This window comes from Colias philodice, chromosome 20 (genome assembly GCF_061535455.1).
Source record: "Colias philodice isolate Cphi_HAF_F1 chromosome 20, ilColPhil1 Martin Lab GWU primary, whole genome shotgun sequence".
NCBI classification, from domain to species: Eukaryota; Metazoa; Arthropoda; class Insecta; order Lepidoptera; family Pieridae; genus Colias; species Colias philodice.
Window position 1 is genome coordinate 3564033 of NC_143105.1, and position 14427 is coordinate 3578459.

Below are 14427 nucleotides of genomic sequence, written 5' to 3' on the forward strand. Positions count from 1 at the left end.
GGTGCTCCCATTTGTTTCCACTTTGATTGGTAGTGCGCTAATTGACCCGCCTGGAAATGTTTCGAGTCATTGCCTGTACCGTTTTTGATGGGACTTCGTATTCTTAGGAGCCTTTGTGCGTCCTTGGTATCCTGCACGATCCGGCCGCGAGCCTCGGCTGTGAAACGAATTCCTTGCTCTAGAAGGCTGTTGTACATTTGTGGACTGTCCTCTACTTGAAAAGTAGGCATGATTATATCCACCCCGCGAGGGTGGGTTGTTACCAACATTTCTGGCTGTTGGTACACCGGATTCTCGAAAGGTATTTTGAGTTCCACGCGATGGAACTGCTTGCTTCCGCATGCCGAGCCCCCGCGAGGGGCGGCTGTTAAAACGGTCGGATCTACTTTGGGAGTAGCCCTCAGTTTTTGGAGGCCAGAAAACCTTTTGAACTCCTCCTGCTCTCTCCAAAGTAGACGTAAAGCGCTCAGCCTCGAAGATGTGTGTAACTGAAGGTGGAATCCGATTAAGGGAGGCTTTGACTAAAGGATCTCGGACATGACTCGTTACTGCTTCGCGTCGCATTTCAAGAGCCTCAGCTCGATGGCCACAGACTAATTGTAAGATATCGGAGGATATTTTATGAAACTCACCCTTGTGAAAAAGTTCCTCAAATCTTTAAGTTCAGATTAACAAAATTAACCTCTGTCTCCTTAGCCCAGGACAAAAGGCAACGGATGCTTTCTTGAAGGGTTTCTTTCTGCTTCAACACACAATGTGTTACCGCAGCAAAAGCTTTTTCAGAGTGGGCTAGGTGACGTAAGGTATCGTACCTTTTGACCTCGTCATTTGTTTCGAGGTCTATGAAACCTGGAGTAGTATTATATGCCTTTTGTGTGTCAGAATATCTTACATCCGACCACGTGGTATTACCTAGTTGCTGGACATCGACCAACATTTTCAAAAAATTATCGGGTGTATTTGGTAAAACTGGGTCCTTTAATTTAGTTTCAATGTTAAAAGTAAAATCCCCACGTGGATTCAGAATTCCGCTATCAGAAACTACGTCTTCAGTTTTAGGTTGATTGTTATAGAGATCTCCACTAACTCCAGAGAAAATAGATACGTCATCGCGGCCAGTTGTACCAAAATTACCCCTTTCGTTGATAAAATTGGAAACGATATTTTGTAGCTCACCCATATCCTCAACTAGCTTATCCATCCTAGGATCGTGATGGTGGGAACGCCGTGATTTCTTACGGCGATGACGGCGTGATCGCTGTTTACCGCTTGCGCCGCTGCTTGAAGAGCTGCAGCTCGATGAATCACTCCGCCTACGCTTGCTCGGCCCAGCAACCGCTTGCGGCTCGGAATCCAGAGCCGAAATATTGTCCATTCTAAGAAAGCAAATTTATAAATATAAATTATCTAATATTTATAAATTATCCCGCTATAAACTGTTATTGTACATTTTATTCTGGTAGAATTTTCAATCCAAATTAATAATGGTCATAACTAATTAACTACTTAAAAGTTCATAATATCTTAGAAAAGGTCGGTTAAGAACATATTATTTTTATTAATTCGATGTAGGTAGACATAACTTGACCTATTTATAACTCAATCTTAAACTAGATATAATTAAGCATGTGCTTCTTTAAAAACGTTATTATAAAGCAATATCTTTGTATATTATGAACAGATTATTGTTTATTCTAAGCAATACGAACGGTAAATCCGTTAAATCGGTAAATACGTTAAATACACCTTGAACAAAGGAAAGGTAAAAAACTACGCATTTATAATATTAGTAGGATATCTTTATATATTATGACCATATTATCGTTCAATCTAAGGATACGAACGGTAAAACCGTTAAATATATATCCTTTGAACAAAGAAAGGGTAAAATTACTTACAGTTTTTCGTATTTAACACTTGTTAACACCACACTTTATAAGTAATACTATTAAGGCAACCTTTGCAGATTCAGTTGGGAGTAGTCCTCAGTTTCTGCTCACAAGTTGCCTCGACGGAAAACGAAACGCCAATGATGTAAAATGGCGCGGTGCTCAAATCGTAAACACAAAAAAGGCGCGCGGCCGCCAGGTGTCGCCACTATAGATGGAAAATGGAGGGGAATATGGTACGAAACTGGTAGAAATCGACGGAAACGGAAGTGCCTTCTCAATAATAAGCTTCCAGTGACGGTCTAGTGGTTTAATATAAAAATTACGAAGGTTTAAAAAGGGCCGTAAATGTTAGAAAAATTAATTCATCACCTTAAGTTAGGAATAATTTATAATGTAATTTTTTTACAATAAATTATTAATAAGTAAATTTCGGTTTTTTTTGCGCCTTCGCGGGTCGGTCAATATAATTTATTCGTATTTCCCAGTACAATAAATATGATATTATGTATGCTCAATATTATTATTAAAAAAAAACTAAAATGTAGTACCTACTACCTACCTACCCAAAAGATGCGAATTACGAATAGGTAGGTATACGACAAATATTAAATAAATATTTTATTGTATAAGTATGTATTTAAATAGCTTATCATCTTTAATTTATCTATATCCTCAATCTCTTATCAACAGCTGTCGATGGCATACGATTATTATATTTGAAATGATGTTTATTTTTGTGATTAATGTATTTATTTTTTTATAATAAAATTAAATTCCACAAAAATTACATAAATATATTGGGGAAAAACTACTATTAAATTTTATACATAGTTCCTTGCTAATATAAAACGAGAAGGCGTACTCATTAGTACAATCAATAAAAAAATCTAACAATAGGTAACCAGTTTACATATTTGCTTCGATGTCAATCATTTTTTTAAGAACATTATTTTTTTTATATAATATATAACAAAGTACAAACATAAAATTTTACATCGTATTGGTATTGTTGGTATTCATTAAGGAAATATAGTTGTCTACTCATATTTGATAATAACTAACTTTTTGTGCATAAATCCAAATACGTGTTAAATAAATAAAAAAAACAACACCTTTTACCGTTTTACGTGTAATATTATTTGCTTTTCCGAGTTAATGCGTCTCATTTATCAACATTCACATAATTTGCATATAGGAGCATTGTTCTAGTATAATACCTCTATCTTGGATAATATACGTCATGACTCATGAGGATATCGTTAGCAAATATCCTTATCAATGTGGACAGTGCCGGAATGAATCGAGGTCGTTCAAAGTTACAATTTTTTAAGGGCGCCAACTTATTAAATCCATTGTTATCAAATATAAGTTGTTCGATTGAATTGACGTCATCTGCATCGTCACAAGATCGATCTATTAAGGTATCTATTAATTCGGTTTAAGAAATATTATGTAAAAACAAGTAAGTAAAAAAACTTGTACCTATATTTTCGTACATATAAACAAAGTTTTTAAGTTTAAAGCATAATAGTTTTCATACAACGCCTATTTTTACTAAAACAAGTAAATAGATATTAGTCACAAAAAATATCAAATATTTAATTAATAAAATTTGAAGTTGAATCGAAAAATTAAACGCAAAACGTTTCTTAGTTTCTATTTTAATTAAGGGCGCCGAAACACGTCCTAGAAACAGGGCTTAGTCCGGCCCTGGGTCGCTACTTACTATCACATAAGCTGTTCAATGGCTTTATCTAGAGAATTAGGTACGTACTTTATTGCAACATTGTTTAAACTGTTCTATTTGTTATAAGATCCTTTGCTAGATGGCCGAGATTTATTTATAAAATAGATTATGAATTTCTAATTAACAGAGTAGATAAAAATGGACATAAATGGAATGAAGAATAAGATACGATTTAAATATTAATTTGTAACACAATAAAAATTTCGTTTTCATTGCATTTAATGTATCGGACATATTTTAAGATTTTAAAACGGTATCTTAGATACTTAATCCTTAATATACGGTAAGGTGTAACATCACCACTGCTCGAACGGTGAAGGAAAACATCGTGAGGAAACCGACATGTCGAAGAATCAAAAGTTCGACGACATATTGTGTCATCCGCCAACCCGCACTTGGCCAGCGTGGTGGATTATGGCCTGTACCCTCATAGGAGGCCCGTGTCCCAGCAGTGGGAACATATATGGGCTGATGATGATGATGATGATGAAGGTGTAAGATATTTGTACATTCTAGAATTAATTATACTTTATCATCCCCAACTCATTGAACTTATCTTATCTGCAGTAATAATATTATGTAGGTATATCGTGTCTTTATATGACAAAAAAAATGTTACCAAACAACCACAGCAAAAATCGCCTTTTTGCTGATTAATTTCAAACAATAACAAGGAGCTTATGAGGCCTGGTGAATGAACCAAATATTTTCTTCAGATATGTACTGTTATGTTTACAAATGGATTAGCGACTACTGTTATCTGTGTGTGCAAATGTGACCGATCGCTCGCAGTTATAAATATGTTAATAAATATATTTTATGAGAAAAATATATGTATAAGTACACGCTGGTACTTACTTAGATATTTTGTAATTATGGTTAATTATAATATTATAAGTTTTGCGATATTTTAAGTTAAGAAATACAAAAAGACAAAATACCTATGCTCGTGAAACATTTTGTATAAACAAATCAGGCAACAGCACTAGAAAACAGACATAAAATGCATTTATATTATCTACCTAGTTACCTCTGAAACCTAACAAATTTCAAGAGGCCCTACTTTGCTAATATCTAGGTTAGGGTTATACATATTTCTGCGGACGCGGTTCTACCGAATACCCGCGGCCCCGTCAATAAAGCGGCTCGGCGGAACACAGTGGAGTTTAGTCGGTAGGACCCTGCACTCAGCAGGGTGAGTCCGACATAACCCAGGGCTCTTCCCCCGAGTGCCCTGGGTATGCCTAAATGCATTCTCCACTATAAAAAAAAAAAAAGGGTTATACATATTTCTATTAATTCATATCATAATCATTATTTTCTAGAAAATTTCGTTCATGTATAATTAAACATTAATTCACATAGGTAGTTAAAACTGTAAACATAGTCATAGTAAAACATACACGAATTTCGATAAAAATTTAAAAACCATCAAGCCATATAAAACTCGTTAACGCACGTATTAAGTTTTTGTAATTCAAGTCCTTATCATTTTCATAAGCTTTGTGCGTATCAGAGCCCGGACCTCCCAAGGCATCTGTAGTGTGACCATAAAGTAATAAATCTTAGTACTTTTACGACTAAAAATAATGCTTATCCTCGTACTTATTTCTTTAATGCTTTTTTTTAATAAAGCAAAACTTATCAATATTTTACTGACGAAGGATAAGATTTTATATGAAACACACTTGTTTGGGAAATTTTCGTGTTCTAACATAATACATAAAACAATAATTTATTAAAGCTATGCTGAAGTGACTAATTAACTAATTATTGAATAATTCTTTTTTAATTTTTTATCAACTACCTATTCCATAATATAACCTTTATGAAAACTAAAACCTTTCAACCTCATTAATCAGTACCTATACCATACAAATTACACGTATTCAAACAAATTCGTTTGTATCTGTCGTGGGCCCGGGGCCGTGGCCATATCGTAAATTTGCTCTTTTCATGAAATGATTGATCATTTCACGAAATGGTCGCATTTCATGAAATGGCCAACATAGTTTGATCAGATCGTTAAAACGTCAATGTTTCAAGATTTGGTCATCCACATTTGGCCAGATCGTATAAAATATAGAGAGTCCATAAAATATTTAAAAAATTCAGAATATTTTAAGAACTTGTTGATTGTCATTTAAGTTAATGCCATGGCAGCGGCTCACGGCTGGCGAATGCCAGAAGCGAATGGTGACCATTTCGTGAAATGATGGATCATTTCATAAAATGAGCAAATCTACGATATGGCCACGACATATCCTAATCATTACTGCAATATTTTTAGTTGGGTCAAGAGTTGGGTAATCGCTCATCATCAAAACTCACGTTTGTTCGTGTATGTTCAACTATCATAGAAAAATCGCACTGAACGTGCAATTATTTTGCAAGCAATTAAATAGAATAATACTTACATTTCACAAAAAAATGTATGCGTGTACTAGAGTACACACGTAAGAAGTGAAACTTCTTTATGACCTTAAAAATGTCACGAGTATGGCCGATGGCGTAACGCAAAAATGTCACGCGTACGGCGTAACGCAAAAATGTCACGCGTACGGCGTAACGCAAAAATGTTACACAAAATTTTTGTCCAACCCCGATAAAGAAGTTTCACTTCAATAATATAAATGAGGTTCAATTTTCTATATTTTTTTCACTATTAAAAAATTTAAAACTTAATTTAATTTTGGTATATCTAATATCTATGAGAGATAGTCTATAACTGCAAGACAGAAAGTTTACTATTCCAAGTTCAAAAAGTTTTTTTTTAATAAGTCCCATTCCACACAAATCACAATCATGGTCAACGTCAACGATACACTTCAGTGATTCCACACGTTGTGCGATCGTGTAGAAAAGAGATATATGTGATCACTGCCTAATTTACATGGCCATTGTGTACAAATTGTGCCCGTGACGATGCTTGCAAATTTAAGGTAATTTTGTATTCTATATAATTAAGTGATTTTACTATAACAGATAACTGAAAGAGTAAGTACATATTTCAGTTTCATTTTAAGTTCATTTGTCATATTATGGCCTTAAAAGTTACTTAGAAAAGTTGAATTACAATTTTTGTATTTGACAGTTTCAGAAAGTACCTAACTAATTAAAAAAAAATTGTCTAAAAAAGTATTTTTTTTTATCATCCAATACTTCTAGGTAATTCCTACTTAGTTTTAGCCTTGGACGGTGGACCAAAGACCAAAACTCTGATTCCCTCTGATTCCGTTCGGAAATGTCCCGGAAATTATCAGCCTGGATCTGGCAACCCTAGTGTATGGCCGTGGCATGCACAATGTGTATGTAGAGCGAAACAAATGTTGTAGATCTCAATATTTGCCCACAGCATAATAACCCTAAACTACTTTGTAATAAGGATGTTTATAGCGTAACAGGATGAGACGTGAGAACGTTTTTCTTGTGAACAATCGTCCCCACACCGACGGAGTTTGCGGCAAACTGTTTGCCTGTTGCCATTCGTCATCAGTCCGCAGTCGTGTTAAAACAGTGCTTCGGGATAGTGTGTTAGTTGTGTCTATACAAACGTAAAGTGCAGTTATTGTGAATTGAATTATACTTGTGTTACAACATAATAATTTTTAATCTGTAAGTACCTACTATTTATGTTACGACAAACAAAGTGAAACTTTAATTGATATTTTAATGAGAAAGCATGGCCGCGATTCCGTTACTTGTGTATATTCTTTTAAACTTGTCTGACAAGTCTTAATCCATTTCCTTAACCAAACGGATGTACCTAGAGGAAAGGGGGGAAGTATATCATTTTCTAAAACCATAAATTATTTTTATTAGTCTTTATTAATTCGTCTTTTATTTTAAACAAGTAAGAAAGTTTTATGAATTTTAGTAAGCCATGACTGATGACGAGTGTGGTCAGTGGTTGCCCCGATTTATACAATATTTAAACAGGTAAGTATGTGTGTACTTTCAATAATATTTACGTGAGTCATTTGTATTTAACTTTAATGTAGGTATTATTTCATCAATATAATAAATTCTTCTTGTTTAGAATAGGTACAGGGTTGGCTTTAGTTAACTGCCGCACGAATTTGTTGGAAATATTTATATTTTTAGTTAGCTAGGTAATGTAAGATTGTAATTCCAAAATATTATCGTTAGGAAAATTGTAGTTTTTTAGTTATTAATTTTTAAAGTTAATAATTTTTTGTGCGAAAAAAGTGCATTTATCCGTTTTGTTGTGCAAAAAAAGCGGACCAAGACGTTTCATTTCACTGTACTGTGACTTTACGCTGCGGCCGGCGAGTGCCAAAAGCGACTTTAGGGCGATTCCTACTCAAACAAAAAAAAATCTACGTAGGTAGGTTAAAAAAACTATTAAACTTTTATTTTTAATATCTAAATAGGTAGCGAGGAGCGAAGCGACGAGCGTGTTAGGTTAACTTTTGAACTGCCGCACGAGCCGAGCGAGCGAAGCGAGCGTGCCGCGGCAGCGGCCGGCGAGTGCCAGAAGCGACTTTAGGGCGATTCCCACTCAAATAAAAAAAACTACGTAGGTTTTCACAACTTGTTTGTATTTTATTTATGTATCGTAAAATATGTTACTATCGTCTAATGCTTAGTTAAAATTATTTTACACCAATTCCATACATTTTGAGGTTAGAATAGGAAAATTGAATTTTCTCCAAAACTATTGGTTTCCTAACTTTCCCCTTTTGGTGGGAGGGTCCCCCCCTCCTCCCCCCATCCCCCCCCCCCACAAAAAACCTATAATACGTGCGGCAGTTCTCTAAAGAAACCCCTAGGTACATCCTAAATCCTAATATTTTCGTTGCAATTCACTTAAATTTTTACGCATTCACAAAATTTTATTATTTTTGTTCAGTAACAATAAGTAATGTACCTACCAACATTTATAAATAATTCCTTAAAACAGACTTTTCCTGAAGACTTGGAGGCAGTCAACGTCGCGTAGTGAGTAATCCTCGTTATACATATTTATAGCGGCTTGCTTGTTTGGTTATCAGCTAGGTATTCATAACACGACTGTTTCTGTTCACTGTATAATTGATAGGTATGTAAACCCTTAAACAATTCAAATTTAAATTCTCAAGTTAAGAAGTAGGTAGGTATGTCCTCTCAGCATTTTTTAGTCATAGAAATTGCGATTGCGAAAACTTGCGATTATAACATACAGCTAGGTACTTACTTAACTACAAGATTTCTCAGACAGCTTTTAGCTATAATATGAAGAGACTAATAAAATATTGAAGGAAATCAGCGCGATGAAAGAAAACGAGGAATTATTCAAGGGAAAGGAATCTTTACCTCTAAAATAAGTTTTTCCAATAACCAAGAGTAGCAAGCAAAGCTATAATATAATGGTATTTCCGGTAACCAATAGTTACCCGAAAACTGTCGTTTTGTCAAAAGTCATTTTCAGTTGTTATAAATAGCCCAAAGATTAAAGGAAAATCATCTAACGTCCGCTTCGCTAAATACCGACACAACGACATAAACAAAAGCAAAAAAGGAAATCTAGACGTGTATGAGTTACCTACCTAGAGTTAGTACCTATTTAAAAAAATATTGTCAAGGAAAAGTTATTGTCTAGTTTTCTTTAGAATTGTGGCCTAAAATGAAAATGACGAAAAATAGAAAACAGGTTTTTATCTTTAATTGCACATTTTATTTGAAAATGGATTAACCCATTGACCACCGAGCGGCCCGATCGGGCCGAGACACAATAGATTTTCTATTGTGTCTGTGATCCGAGGACTGACGGATTAAACTTAAACTCAACTTAAACTTAGGCACCTAATACCTATAAGCTAATATAAATTATAAATATAAGCTGCCTCATCCGAGCAGCAGTTTGACCGCCTCCTTAGTCCTTGGTACAGTGGTTGACGCGTGAGCGTAGCACCGAGTGGTCCTGAGTTCGATTCCCGGTGGAGACGAAGAAAAAAAAAGTCTCGGTCTGGTAGGACACAGATGGCTGATCACCTACTTGTAGTTGTCCCTAAAGAAAATCGATCAGTGGAACAGATGTATAAAAAATGCATCTGCCCCTTACCCCACTAGGGGATATGGGACTTCACATCCGAACAACCAATCCAACCGAAGGAAAAAACATTTTTAAATATTTTCTGCGCATGTCGTTATTCGAAGTGTATTTGAACATTAGATAGACATTACACTTCTACATATAAAATTAAATAAAAATAATGTTTATGTCAACCGTAAAAAGGCACGTATGTACCTGTAGGTTATACTGATTTAAGAAATTCTCGAATCAAGGTTATATCTAGTGACACACATTTCCTAACATGTGTTATACTTTTTTGTGTAATGCTGGCCATACACCATACTTCCTATTGTCCATTCGGCATGACGCTACCGATTGGATCAGTTAGAACTGACCATGTGTGGGAGTGGATTGGCATTATGCTGGCCATACACCATACTTCCTATCGTCCATTCGGCATGACGCTACCGATTGGATCAGTTAGAACTGACCATGTGTGGGAGTGGATTGGCATTATTTGGCATGATAGTTATACTTGACAGAACAATCGAATTTCGATTCTTTTGGCTTGATCATGGCGATTGGATCATGTCGATTGGACCGTGTATGGCGGTATGCGATCGTCACTTCAGTCTGGTCAATTTTCTGGTCATTTTTCGTCCAAGCTGAAGCATAGGCGCTTCGCTCTGCATGAAAGTAGGTACTCTACTTTCTGCATGAAAGTATATGGATGTTTAGATGTCAACGGTTACGGATTTGAATAAGATTTGTTTGGGAGATAGATAAAGTACCAGATTACTTAACACATTGGGTACTTCTCATTAAATAGGTACATATATATTATATAACAACAATCTTCCCGGCATATAATCCTTTTTTTGTTTCATTTTTACGAATAAAACGCCCAAAACGGCTACAACATCGTCGTCTGTCACCGGTGATGCCATGGCTTCAACTGAACGTTGCTGCCGATTGGACAATTCAAACGTTGTGTGTGTGGTCTCTATGGACAAACTGCAGATTGGATCAAGCTGCAGCGTCATGCCGATTGGACGATAGAAAGTATGGTGTATGGCCAGCATTATGGTATGGCACACATGGTCAGTTCTAACTGATCCAATCGGTAGCGTCATGCCGAATGGACGATAGGAAGTATGGTGTATGGCCAGCATAAAGGCTATAAATGTAGGCTGTTCGTGAGCACTTAAAACTGTCTGAGTTTGACTTAAATACTGGTTAAAATTTTTTAGACAATCATACATCAAAACGCCCCTATATTTATGTAATATCTACTATTCTAATAATAGTAATTCTTATTTTTAAATTTTATACTTCGTTTCGGTTTGGCCCGAATAGACGAGGATTTATTCATTTATACTTTACTAGAGGTCCGCCCCGGCTTCGCCCGTGGTATATATTATTTCGCAATAAAAGGTAGCCTATGTCCTTTCTCGGGTATCAAAATATCTCCATACCAAATTTCATGCAAATTGGGTCAGTAGTTTAGGCGTGATTGAGTAACAGACAGACAGACAGAGTTACTTTCGCATTTATAATATTAGTATGGATAGCATAGTCTAGCACAAAAAATATCGCATCAATATACCTACCTCCAATGTTATCATTAAATCCCCAAAATTAATCCTCAAAAATACAAAGTTAGAAATTCTTCTTTACATTATAATATACCTACAGTATCAAATTATCTTTATACTTTATACTTATAGGTATACTAATAGGTATGGCGATAGTATAGCAATTTTACTTATTCTAAATCGCATTCAACAAATTTGAGAGTCATACGTAACGGAGCGTAGACATGATGACTAATAGCTGCTAATATATTATAGCGATACAATGCTAAAACTGCCAATTGTCATTCGGAGAGAACAAGGAAGCTGTAACTCTTCGATTATAGTTATTTGTTACTCGCGACCCCGACTTACGGATTTTGTATGTAACTAGCTGTGCTCCGCGGTTTTATTCACCTAAATTTGAGGAAAAAGCGCGATGTTAAAGCCTTCCTCGGTAAATGGACTATTCGACATAAAAAAAATCCAGTCAATCTAGCAGTTCCTGAGATCATTGCGTGCAACCAAAAAATTTTTCACCGACATTCAATTGGTCTATGTGTCCACTAACAACTTCCTAAGAATATAAATTCAAAAGTAACTAAAGTCTTTCTATCAAACTTTCTCGCCTCGGATATTCATATTTTCTATTTTAAAATAGACTGATAAATCGATAATTTATAGATTGGAGCTTATAGTTTTTTAATCCATTGTTAATTATTTAATGAACTCATTGTTTCGATGTCTTATCAGCAGATCTTTATATTACCACCGCGTTTCCTTAATTGACTGGTTCCGCTTTAATTGATCTAATGATAATAATAATAAAAAAATCAAGAAGTTTAACAATCTTATAATCAAGGATATTAAAATATTTATACAATCATCCAATATATTAACTTAGCAAAAACGGTACGGAAGACAATATTAATTTCTTCTTTTTCAATATTAACTTCTTTTTCACATACACTTTAAAAATTAAAACATGTTATTTGTCATAATACATATTCAACGTTCAACATATAAAGCAGTATTTACATTTAGCATCTAAAGCATTTTATTCCGTTGACAAAACAAAGTACCTACTTCAATATTAGCGGACTTTGCTGGCCATACACCATACTTTCTATCGGCCAATCGGCATGACGCTGCAGCTTGATTCAATCTGCAGTTTGTCCATAGAGACCACACACACAACGTTTGAATTGTCCAATCGGCAGCAACGTTCAGTTGAAGCCATGGCATCACCGGTGACAGAAGACGATGTTTTAGCCGTTTTGGGCGTTTTATTCGTAAAAATGAAACAAAAAAAGGATTATATGCCGGGAAGATTGTTGTTATATATATGTACCTATTTAATGAGAAGTACCCAATGTGTTAAATAATCTGGTACTTCATCTATCTCCCAAACAAATCTTATTCAAATCCGTAACCGTTGACATCTAAACATCCATATAGGTACTTTCATATTTATCAACCAAGCGAGCGAAGCGCCTATGCTTCAGCTTGGACGAAAAATGACCAGAAAATTGACCAGACTGAAGTGACGATCGCATACCGCCATACACGGTCCAATCGACATGATCCAATCGCCATGATCAAGCCAAAAGAATCGAAATTAGATTGTTCCGTCAAGTATAACTATCATGCCAAATAATGCCAATCCACTCCCACACATGGTCAGTTCTAACTGATCCAATCGGTAGCGTCATGCCGAATGGACGATAGGAAGTATGGTGTATGGCCAGCATTAGCATTCAATTATGAATCCATCATATACGGAACAGTTATTTGCGTGCTACATACATATAGACATGTTTAAATCGAATTTCTATTAAATTCACTTGGTCACGATTATTTTTCGCAAGTTCGACGACCGGCGTTACTCATTTTCTTACATCTATTTAAAAGGCGTGATTCACGGACAGACAAAGGAAATGCGAACAATTACGAAATGGTTTTTTTTATACGGATTTATAATATAGTTTTGTTTATGATGACGTAATTCTTTGGAATTTTTGTATGTAGAAATCTGCAATTCGACATTTTTGTAAGTAGGTATGTTATTTAAACAAGTGAATTTCGGATATGCAATTGTTTAAATTGAATCTTTCGGGTGTCATTTGTTAAAAATAATAGGTACCTACCTACTTACTTATTTATATGTTGTGTTGTCACATATGGCAATGAAGACAATGGCATAATAGTAGAAAGGTCGTTTGAGGACATTTCAAATGAAGTCACAAACTGAAACTGTTGACTTACTAATATAATTAAATTAATTATAAGTAATAACCGTTTCATGATTAATTGTTTATTAAGTTTCAAGTGTTTATTTAATTTTCTTTCATATACATATGTATAAATAATACTTGTGAACTTGTGATACTCAAATTTTAATAATTTACGACTAACTGTCAATACGCACCACATGTAAGAATGTTACGCTTCGTATTTACAAAAAATAGCACTAAATTATTAAGGCAATTTAAACTCAAATATGCAATGTTTGTTTCACCGACATTTCGTTTAAACTATGTGAATATATTATTTATTCAAACATTATTTTAATAACAACGATAGTACTTTGTATGTTTTAAATTAGCACCTGTTATAAAATTACGAAATTAAGTAGCGCAAGGATATTAAAACCACATCCTGCCATCTCTGGACGCGAATATTTTATTCAGAAATACGAATGTTCCATCTTCTTTGTTAATACAACTGCCGTCTATAACAATAGGAAAGAAACGCAGGCGAATGACGCCAATTTCTATTGTTTAAATCTTATTGAAGGTAGTTGTAACGAACGTGTGCTTGACAAAAACGAGTCTTATCTCCTTGTGATAGAGTTCTAAATGTGTTATTGTAGAGATGGTTTGTATAAGAGGTGTATATCAACAAGTGATATGAATAGGGATGCTGGTCACGATCCTAGGTGTAAAGATACGGGTCTATTGAATATTGTAATGTAATCGTAAACTACAATTGCTCAATGCTCATGGTAGGTATTTACTATTTACAAATGGACGAATATAGTATAGAATATAGATATTTCGACTTATATGTGAAACGATCTGTGTGTATGATAATCGAAATGAATAAATAAATGATATATTGTAATGAACAATTTAGTGTTTACATGAATAAGTACCTACGTATAGGTACCCCGTACCGACCCTCTGCTCCTACTAGACTATT

At 34.9% G+C, this 14427-nt stretch overlaps 2 protein-coding genes and 1 long non-coding RNA gene across 4 annotated transcripts in view; all 3 read left to right on the forward strand.

Annotated features, from left to right (window-relative positions):
• LOC149479341 (uncharacterized) overlaps positions 1-14427 on the forward strand; it is a 381306-nt gene that overhangs the window by 189825 nt on the left and 177054 nt on the right. The gene's annotated exons all lie outside the window — the stretch shown is intronic.
• Atu (Another transcription unit) overlaps positions 1-14427 on the forward strand; it is a 463287-nt gene that overhangs the window by 52320 nt on the left and 396540 nt on the right. The window lies entirely within an intron of this gene.
• Positions 7124-14427, forward strand: part of Spec2 (CDC42 small effector protein Spec2) — a 38802-nt gene continuing 31498 nt past the window's right edge. The window contains exon 1 of the mRNA XM_089707973.1: positions 7124-7254. The gene's annotated coding sequence lies outside the window, so the exon portion shown is untranslated. The remainder of the gene's footprint in view (positions 7255-14427) is intronic.